The 11,647-nt window shown below is 34.8% G+C and overlaps 1 long non-coding RNA gene across 3 annotated transcripts in view; it reads left to right on the forward strand.

The window, feature by feature from the left end:
* Positions 1–11,365, forward strand: part of LOC132028039 (uncharacterized) — a 440,338-nt gene extending 428,973 nt beyond the window's left edge. For all 3 annotated transcript variants that reach the window (XR_009407334.1, XR_009407335.1, XR_009407332.1), the window contains one exon: positions 11,209–11,365. This is a non-coding gene — a long non-coding RNA (uncharacterized LOC132028039). The remainder of the gene's footprint in view (positions 1–11,208) is intronic.
* Positions 11,366–11,647: the final 282 nt, after the last annotated feature.

An 11,647-nucleotide genomic window follows, 5' to 3' on the forward strand; every position in this document is an offset into this window, starting at 1 on the left:
AAAGATGACTGAATGGTTGAAAGAACAAGGCCTATCTCTGTGTTGCCTACAAGAGATTTGCTGCAGACCTAAATACACGCAGATTAGATGGAAAAAGTATTCCATGCAAACGGAAGCAAAAAAAAAAAAAAATGCTGGGATAGCAATATTTATATCAGATTAGATAAATTTTACTGTTTAAAAAATTTATTTTAGAAAGCAAGAACATAGGTGGGGGAGGAGCAAAGGGCAGGAAAAGAATCCTCAAGTAAACTCCCATTTAGCATGTAGCTTGAGGCAAGGTTCAATCCCAGGACTCTGAGATAATGATCTGAACCAAAATCAAGAGTTGGACCATTAAGCAACTAAGCCACCCAGGCAACGCACAGACTAGACAGATTTTAAATAAAGAGTAACACAAAACAAAGAAGGGCATTACATAATGATCAATGCAACCAGAGGATATAATTGTAAATAACTGTGAACCCAACATAATAGTTCCAGAATATATAAATCACATGTTAACAGTCATAAAGAGACTTATAGTAATACAATACTACCAGAGGACTTTAACACCTCACTTACATCAATGCATAGACCATCCAAAGAGAAAATCAATAAGGAAATAGTGGTTTTGAACCAACATTGGGCCCAATATAATCCCAAAATAGCAGAAACACATTATTTTCAAGTCACATTAAACCTTTCTCAGGATACACACATTCTAGGCCACAAAAGTAATATCAATGAATTTCAGAGCCTTGAAATCATATCTGGATAATTTCCAACCATGATAGGACAAAACTAGAAATCCATTGTAAGAAAAAAAGTAGAAGAAAATATAACACAGGGAGGCTAAACAGCATACGCTAAGAAAACCAGTAGATCACTGAAGAAATCAAAGAGGAAATAAAAATATCCTGAGACGAATGAAAATGGAAACACATCAGTTCAAATTCTAAGACACATTTAGTGTTCTAAGAGGGAAGGTGATAGGAATATGGGCTTAAACCAGGAAAAAAGAAAAAAATTCACATATACTGTCTAACGGTATACCTAGAAGAATTGGGAAATAACAAATACTGTCCAAAAATGATAGGAAAAAGGAAGTAAGATCCTAGCATAAATAAATGAAATAAAGACTATAAAAAGTAGAAAAGTTCAATGAAATTAAAATAGCTGGTTCTTTAAAATATAGCCTTTTAAAGTTTAACCATTTGCAGATGACAAGATACTCTATCTAGAAAACCCAAAAGACTCACCACAAAATTGCTAGAACTGATACATGAATTCAGTAAAGTCACACAATACAAAATCAATGTACAGAAATGTGTTGATACCTATACAGCAATAATGAAACAGCAAAAAGAGAAATCAAGGAATTGATCCCATTTACAATTGCAACAAAAACCGTAAGATACTTGCAAATAAACCTAACCACGAAGATAAAGATCTTGTCTCCAAACTATAGAACACTTATGGAAGAAATTGAAGAGGACACAAAGAAATGGAAAAACAGTCCATGCTCATTGGTTGGAATAACAAATATTGTTAAAATGTTTATATTACCCAAAGCAATCTACACATGTAGTTCAATCCCTATCAAAATACCAGCGGCATTTTTCACAGAGCTGGAACAAAAAAACCTAAAATTTTATGGAACCAGAAAAGACCCTGAATAGTCAAGGTGATCTTGGGGGGGGGGGGGGGGGGCGCAAATCTGGAGGCCTCATAATTCCGTAGTGATCAAGACAGTATGGTATTGGCACAAAAACAGACACATAGATCCATAGACCAGAATAGAAAACCCAGACATGAACCCCCAACTATATGGTCAATTAATCTTTGACAAAGCAGGAAAGAATATCCATTGGAAAAAAGTCTCTTCGACAAATGCTGTTGGGAAAACTGGACAACCACAACCAAAAGAATGAAACTGGACCACCTTCTTAGGCCATTCCTTAAAATAAATACAAAAGGGAGGAAAGACCTAAATATAAGACAAGAAACCATCAAAATCCTGGAGGAGAAGCCGAGCATTAACATCTTTGACATTGGCCTGAGCAACTTCTTTCTAGGTATGTCTCCTGAGGGAAGAGAAACAAAAGCAAAAATAAACTATTGAGACTTTATCAAAAGAAAAAGATTTTCGCATAGCAAAGAAAACAATAAGCAAGACTAAAAGGCTGCCTATAGAATGGGAGAGGATACTTGCAAATGACATGTCTGATATAGAGTCTGTATCTAAAATCTATAAAGAACTTATCCAATTCAACACCCAAAATAACAAATAATCCAGTTTAAAAATGGGCAGAAGGGGCGCCTGGGTGGCTCAGTGGGTTAAAACCTCTGCCTTTGGCTCAGGTCATGATCTCAGGGTCCTGGAATGGAGCCCTGCATCGGGCTCTCTGCTCAGTGGGGAGCCTGCTTCCCCTCTCTCTCTGCCTACCTCTCTGCCTACTTGTGATCTCTCTCTCTCTGTCAAATAAATAAATAAAAATCTTTTTTAAAAAATGGGCAGAATACATGAAGATAAATTTTTCAAAGAAGATGTTCTCATGGTTAACAGAAACATTAAAAGATGCTCAACATCACTCAGCATCAGGGAAATACAGATCAAAACTACAATGAGGTATCACCTCACACCAGTCAGAATGGTTTAAATTGACAAGACAGGAAACAACAGGAATTGGCCAGGATGCGGAGAAAGGGGAACCCTCATATGCTGTTGGTGGAAATGCTAACTGGTGTAGCCACTCTGGATAACAGTATAGATGTTCCTCAAAAAGTTAAAAGTAGAGCTGCCCTATAATCCAGCAATTGCACTACTAGGTATTTACTGAAAGGATACTGAAGGGATGCATGTACCCCAATGGTTATAGTGGCATATCAACAATAACCACGCTATGGAAACAGCTCAAATTCCGTCGATTGATAAATGGATAAAGATATAATGGAATATTCCTCAGCCATCAAAAAGAATGAAATGGTTTCCTTTGCAATGACCTTGATGGAGCTACAGAATATAATATAAGCAAAATAAGTTACTAAGAGAAAGACAATACCATATGATTTCTCTGATATGTGGAGTTTAAGAAACCGAACAAATACTTGGGGGGTAAAAAGTGAGAGAAACAGACTTTTAGCTGTAGAGAACAAAATGATGTTAACAGAGGGGAGGTGGGCAGGGAGAACGGGTGAAATACGTGGTGGGTAGTATGGAGGGGAGTTGTGATGAGTATGGCGTATTGTATGTAAGTGCTGAATCACTAAATTTTATACCTGAAACTAATATTCCACTGTATGTTAACTGGAATTTAAATAAAAACTTGGATAGGGGGAAAAATCAGAAATAAAAGATAAAAGTGACAGCACAGACATAAATGGATTAGAGTACTATGAAAAACTATGCAAACAAGTTGGACAACTGAGAAGAAATGGATATATTTCAAGAAAAATACAATGTTCTATAAAAGAATCAAGAACAAATAGAAAATCTGAACAAATTGGTGGCTAATTATAAAATTGGATGGCTAACCAAAGTAGTTCCAACAAACAATGTCTAGCCTCAGGTGGTTTCACAGGTGAATTTACCAAATATTTAATGAATAGTTAACACTTAAATTTCTCAGACTAAAAGTAGTGGTTCCAAATTCATTCTATAAGACCACCATTAACCTAATACCAAAACAGCTATACTACCAAAACACTATGGACTAGTAGCCTTGATGATTAAGGTGCAAAAAGTCCTCAACGACATTTAGCACACCAAGTTTAACAATACATTAAAAGGATCATTTACCACAATCAGATGCAATTTATTCCAAGGATGCAAGAATGTTTCATTATTTGCAAATCAGTGTGATATACCACGTTAACAAAATCCATAATAAAAACAATATGGAAATGTCAATAGATACGAAAAAACATTTGACAAAATTCACTGTCTATTCATGATAAAAACTCTCCACAAAGTGGGTATAGGGGTAACTTACCTCAACATAACAAAGACCACAGCTGACATCACAGTCAATGATGAAATGCTAAAAGCATTTCCTTCAAGATTAAGAACAAAACATTCCTGTTTACTTTCATCACTTTTTTACATTATTTGTCCTGGAAGTCCTAGTCACAGCAATGAGACAATAAAAAAGAAATAAAATCTTTTACATTAATAAGGAACAAGTGAAACTCCTTATTTGCAGATGAAATGATAATGTTTATAGAAAACCATAAAGACTGCAAAGAAATGATCAGAAGAAATCAAAGAAGTCAGAAAAGTTGTAAAATACAAATCATGTACAGAAAAAAATCCCATTTACAACTGTATCAAAAAGAATAAAATACCTAAGAATAAATTTAACCAAAGAGGTGAAAGAACTGTACTCTGAAAACTATAAAACAGTGATGAAAGAAGTTGAAGATGACACAAATAAATGGAAAGATTTATCTGGCTCATGGAATGGAAGAATTAATAACGTTAAACTGTCCTTGTTCCCCAAAGCAGTCTACATAGCCAAAGTAATCCTGAGAAAGAAGAACAAAGCTGGATGTATCAGTCTTGAAACTATACCACTAGGCTCTAATAATAAAAATAGTATGGTACTGGCACAAAAATACACATTAATCATCAGCTAATAGAATACTCCAAAATAATCTCATATTTTTATAGTCAATTTATCTATTAAAAGGGGACAAAAATATAGAACTAGGAAAAGACATTCTCTTCAGTAAATGGTACTGGGAAAACTGGACCATTTTCTTAACTCCTACAAAGAAATTCAAAATTGAAGACCTAAATGTCATAGACAGTAAACTTCTGGACATAATTCTTACCAATATTTTTCTGGATTTGTCTCTACAGGCAAGAGAAACAAAAGCAAAAATAAACAAGTGGGACTACATCAAACTGGAAAACTTTTGCACGGTGAAGTATACTATGAACAAAATGAAAAGCAAGTATACTGAATGGGAGAGATATATAAAGGACTCATACAATTCAACAGAAAAAAAAAAAAAAATCCCCGAATAGCCCAGTAAAAAATGGATAGAGGATCTAAGTAGACATTCTTCCAAAGAGGACATAGAGATGGCTACAGACACCTGAAAAGGTAGTCAGCATCACTGATCATTATGGAAATGTGAATCAAAAGCACAAAGAGATAGTCATCTTACACTTCTTACTTACTTCTTACTTACATTTCTTATGTTAAGAAGATAAGAAAAACCAGGTGTTGTTGAGGATGTGAGAAAAAAGGAACCATTGTGCACTTCGGTGAGTAGGTTAAAAAAAAAAAAATTAAAAACAGAAATACCATGTGGCCCAGTAATTCTCTTGGTGGGTTTTTACCCAAAGAAAACAAAAATATTAATTTAAAAGTATATGTGCACTCTGTTGATTTTGGTAATTACAATATCCACAATATAGAAGTAATCAAAATGTCCATTTGCAGGTAAATATTAAATAAAATAAGATATATTTACTCAATGGAATTTCATGCTAAATGAAATAAGTCAGGTAGAAAAATACCATATGACTTCACTTATGTGTGCAATCTAGAAAGCAAAAGAAACAAAGCAACCAATCAACCATCAAACAATACAAAACAGAGCAGAATGATAGATACAAAGAACAAATTGGTGATTGCCAACAAGGAGGGCTTGGGGAGACAGGTAATAGATGTGATGGGTTAAGAGATACAAACTTCCACTTACAATATAAATAACTCACAGTCATGGAAAGTAGCATAGGGAATATAATCAATAATATTGTAATAACTGTTCAGTGACAGATTTTAACTATACTCATTTGGGTGAACATTTCATAATGTATCTAAAAGGGAAATCACTACACTGTATACCTGAATAAAATACTATGTAACTCTTCTTCAATTACAAATAAAAAAGGATTAAATAGAGGTAGAAATAGTCATTTAAAATATGGAAAACGTTAAACTGTCCTTGTTCCCCAAAGCAGTCTACATAGCCAAAGTACATATACCTATATATGTATTATACACACACACACGAGATACAAATACAAAACCTGTGTAGAATGCAAATACACATGTTTATGCTTATATGGTTTCTGTATTTCATTTCAAACTTTTTTAACATCTAAGTATATATAGAAACAGCTAGATTCGAGATTTTACTCCTTTGTCAGTATTTTATTGACAAAAGTTACTTAAATTACTTAAAGTTTTACTTAATATGTAGATTAAAGACTAAACATATATATTTTACTATATTATTTGGTTTTTAGAATAAACTGAAGTATAATACTTAGAAAAATGCATAAATTACAAGTGTACAACTCAAAGATTTTAACACTAACTTTTTTATTATATTAGTCGTCATACAGTACACTATTCGTTTTTGATGTAGTATTCCATGCAATACATGCTGTCCTTAATAACCATCACCAGGCCAACTCACCCCTTCCACCCTATTCCCCTCTGAAAACCTCAGTTTGTTTCCCATAGTCCATAGTCTCTTATGGTTCATCTCCCCTTCTGATTCTGCCTGCCTCATTTTTCCCTTCCTTCTCCTAATATCCTCCATGCTATTCCTTATGTTCCACAAATAAGGGGAACCATATAATAATTGGCTTTCTCTGCTTGACGTATTTCACTTAGCATAATCTCCTCCAGTTCCATCTCTGCTGATGCAAAAGTTGGGTACTCATCCTTTCTGATGGGTGAGTAATATTCCATTGTATATATGGACCACATCTTTATCTGTTTGTCCACAGAAGGGCATCTTTGTTCTTTCCACAGTTTGGCGACTGTGGCCATTGCTGCTATGAACACTGGGGTACAGATGGCCCTTCTTTTCACTACATCTGTATCTTTGGGGTAAATATCCAGTAGTGCAACTGCTGGGTCATTGGATACCAAAATTCTTAACAATATCCTAGCTAATAGGGTCCAACAGTACATTAAAAGGATTAGCCATCATGACCAGGTGGGATTTATCCCTGGGGTTCAAGGGTGGTTCAGCTTTAGCAAAGCAGTCAGTGTGATAATACATATTAATAAAAGGAAAGAGAAGAACCATGTGGCCCTCTCAATTGATGCAGAAAAAGCATTTGACAAAATATAACATCCTTTCCTGATTAAAACCCTTAGAACATAGAGATAGAGGGAAGATTTCTCAATTTCATAAAAACCAACCATTGAAAAACTCATAGCAAATATCATTCTTGATAGGGAAAAGCTGAGAGCACTTTCCTTAAGATCTGGAACACAGCAAGGATGCCCACTTTAGCCTCTATTGTTCAAAATAGCATTAGAAGTCCTAGCAACAGCAATCAGACAACAAAAAGGTGTTCAAAATGGCAACAAAGAAGTCAAATTCTCCCTCTTCACTGATGACATATTTTATGTGGAAAACCCAAAAGACTCCCCCTCTAAATTACTAGAACTCATACAGAAGTTCAGTAATGTGGCAGGATACAACATCAATGCACAGAAATCAGCTGCTTTCCCATATACTAACAATGTAACTGCAGAAAAAGAAATTGGGAATCATTCCATTTATAATAGCACAAAACCCATAAAATACCTTGGAATAAACCTAACAAAAGAAATGAAGAATCTAGGGTGCCGGGTGGCTCAGTGGGTTAAGCCACTGCCTTTGGCTCAGGTCATGATCTCAGGATCCTGGGATTGAGTCCCACATCCGGCTCTCTGCTCAGCAGGGAGCCTGCTTTCCTCACTCTCTCTGCCTGCCTCTCTGCCTACTCTCTCTGTCAAATAAATAAATAAAATCTTAAAAAAAAAGAAGTGAAGAATCTATACTCTAGAAATTATAGAACACTTATGAAAGACATTGAAGACACCAAAAATGGAAAAACATCCCATGCTCATGGACTGGAAGAATAAACATTGTTAAAATGTCATTGTTAAAACTCTGTGCTACCCAGAGCAATCTATACTTTGAACACCATTCCAATCAAAATACCAATGACATTTTTCAAAGTGCTGGAACAAACCTAAAATTTCTATGGAACCAGAAAAGACCCTAAATTCCCCAGGGAATGTTGAAAAAGTAAAACAAAGCTGAGGATATCACATTGCCTGACTGTAAGCTATATTACAAAGCTGTGATCACCAAGACAGCATGGAATTGGCACAAAAACAGACACACAGATCAATAGAACAGAACAGAGAGCCCAGATATGGACTTTCAACTCTATGGTCAACCAATCTTCGACTAAGCAGGAAAAATATTCAATGGGAAAAAAGTCTTTTCAATAAATCGTGCTGGGAAAATTGGGACAGCCATCTACAGAAGAATGAAATTCGACTGTTCTCTTATATCATACACAATGATAAACTCTAAATGGATGAAAGGCCTCAATGTGAGACAGGAATCCATCAAAATGCTAGTGGAGAACATAGGCAGTAACCTCTTTACATTGGCTGCAGCAGCAGCTTTCAAGACATGTCTCTAAAGGCAAGTGAAACAAAAGCGAAAATGAACTTTTGGGACTTCATCATGATAAAAACTTCTGCACAACAAAGGAAACAGTCAACAAAACAAAGAGGCAACCCACAGAATGGGAGATGATATCTGCAAATGACACTATAGATAAAGGGCTAATATCCAAGATCTATAAAGAACTTCCCAAACTCAACACCTAAAAAACAAATAATCAAGTCAAAAAATGGGCAAGAGACATGAGCAGAACCTTCTACAAGGAAGACATACAAATGGCTAGCAGACACATGAAAAAATGTTCATCATCATTAGCCATCAGGGAAACTCAAATCAAAACCACATTGAGATACCCCCTTCCACCAGTTAGAATGGCAAAAATTGAGAAGGCAAAAAATAACAAATGTCGGAGAGGCTATGGAGAAAGGGGAACACTCCTACACTGTTGGTAGAAATTCAAGGTGGTCCAGCCACTTTGGAAGATGGTGTGAAGGTTCCTCAAAAAGTAAAAAATACAACACTAACTTTTTGAAGTGTTCCCAATAAAGAAAGAGAACATACCAGCACCTCCCAAGCCTCATCCTAATCACCTGCTCAATTCCACACAGGTATGCTATAACCAAGGATGACATTTAGCACTGTGGTTGTTTCTTTTTGATTTTGAAATCCTCATAAACCAAATTATGTTCTTTTATGACTGGTTCTATTTTTTAACCTCAAAACTAAGAATTATTCAGGCTGGTTTTTTTAAAGCAATTATTTGCTCATTCACTTGGCTTTTTTTGTGTTCAATGTGAATGCATATATCACAAATTATTAATTCAGTATTCAGGTGAAAGATTTTGGGTGTCTCCAGTTTGGGGAAATTACTAATGCTGTTCTAAAGATTATTTTACATGCCTTTTGACAGACATATGCATACAGTTTTATTGGGTATATTTAATAAGTGAAATTTCTATGTACTAAGATAACTGTATGTTGAGATATATATTTGACATTTCTTATAAATATGTAGCATATGCACATTTTTCTGAGTGTGACAAGCCATTTTAGAAGGGAAAAGGACATGGGATTTTACATAGTGTCTTGCTCACATAATTTGAAAACAATGGCTCCATGGTGATTTTCCCTACAAATGACAGAGCTTTTGCCACTGGCTAACTGCTACTTTCCTTAGAATGTAATTGACTTTTCTGAGCAACTATATAGCAAATTCAGTATATATTTTCCTGTGTGAAAGATTAACAAATGTTCCTGACATATGATGCCGTGCTTAGTAAACAAAGGTCATTAAAATGTGTTCTTCAGCAAAAAGGATATACAGACAGAAAATAAACACATGAAAAGTTGCACAACACCCTATATCCTGAAGGAATTTCAAATTAAAACAACAGTAAGATACTACTATGCATATAGTAGAGCAGTTAAAATTCAAAATACCAACAATACCAAATGCTGACAAGGATGCAGAGCAAGAATTCTTATTCATTGCTGGTAGAAATGCAAAATGGTACAGACATTTTGGGAAACAGTTTGGCAGTGTTTCTTACTGTCTAACCTAAATATGCTCTTACCATACAACCCATCAATCATACTCCTTGACATTCACTCAAATGAGGTTGAAAACTAGTATCTATGCAAAAACCTGCACATAAATGTTCAAAACAATTTTTTTAATAAATACCAAAACTTGGAAGCAATCAAGTGTCCTTCAATAGGTAAATGGTAAACTACTGCATATTCAGACAGTGGAATATTATATAGAAATAAAAAAAAAGTGAGATATCAAGCCACAAAAAGACCTGGAGAAACTTAAAAGCATGCTGCTAAACCAAAGAAGCCAATCTGAAAAGGGTGCATACCATATGATTCCAACAATATGGCATACTGAAGAAATTCATCTAAGATTTCAGGAATTCAGTGGAAGGGAGGGAGGGACAATGAGTAGGTAGAGAACGGGGAGCTTAAGAGCAAAAGTATTCTGTATGGTATGATAATGATGGACATATTATACATTTGTTAGAATCTATAGAACTTCACAACACAAAGATGAACCCTAATGTAAACTATGGATTTAATAATATGATAAACTATATGGGGTCAAGAGAGTTGTGTATAAAAATTCTCTGGATTTTCAAATCCATTTTTTCTATAAATCTCAAATAGCTATAAATAATAATGTATTTTTTTAATTTTATTTTTAAAATTTGTCAGTGTTCCAGAATTCATTGTTTATGCACCACACCCAGTGCTCCATGCAATATGTGCCCTCCTTAATACCCACCACCAGGCACACCCAGCCTCCACCCATCGCCCCTCCAAAACCCTCAGATTGTTTTTCAGAGTCCACAGTCTCTCATGGTTCATCTCCCCCTCTAATTTCTCCCCACTCCCTTCTGTTAATTAAAACATAGGTATTGATGAATGTCTCAACACATTTTCCTCAACTTCTTCTCCTGTCCATTCAGGTGGAATATCAGAGTATTACAGCCTGAGTCATGAGGTGACCCTCTTAATTTTTGTGTACAGAATTCTATTTATCAGCTACCCTAGTCCACTTTTAACTGAACGAAGTTCTGAGTTATTTCAAATATAAGATAAAAGTAGTAAGTCTCTTTGGCAAGTATGATTAGTGATTTCATAGAACAAATTCTTACGATGTTTGAGTAAATCATGATTGTTATAAGAGTTTACTCTTCTTAAAGTCCATTTAAATGGAAAATGAATCATAATAAGATGTCAAGCCCCAAGGAATATAATAAAGTGTTATTTTCTCTATACTTTCAGATGTTTTCTCATGTTTCACTGCTTCCCACCTAAAACATCTATGGAAGTGTTCCTTATTTTTTGGAGAAAGCCTATCTAAAAACTTAACATCAAACTCTACTAGAAGATCAGAAATGTACATCCTGTTGAGAATTTTCCACTCAGTATGTAATTTTTTTGTCCATAAGTATATATTTGAATAAAAAATAGAATTAAAATTAGATTATGAAGATTTTCTTTCTCCTTCTGTGCCTTCTGTATTTTAAGTGCCTTCTGTAGTATGTATTTTTTTGCTTACATTCTGAAAAAAATCTTGAGAATGTCTATACCACCCAATTTATCTGTACGTCAAGAAAACAAGTGGCCTCTTTTAATCATGTAATTTCAGAAAATGAGTACTCAGCAGTAATAACCAAAGAGACATGGATTCATGAAAATATGAATGGTGAGAGAGATGGAA

The sequence above is a fragment of the Mustela nigripes genome, chromosome 12, assembly GCF_022355385.1.
Source record: "Mustela nigripes isolate SB6536 chromosome 12, MUSNIG.SB6536, whole genome shotgun sequence".
Lineage (NCBI taxonomy): Eukaryota > Metazoa > Chordata > Mammalia > Carnivora > Mustelidae > Mustela > Mustela nigripes.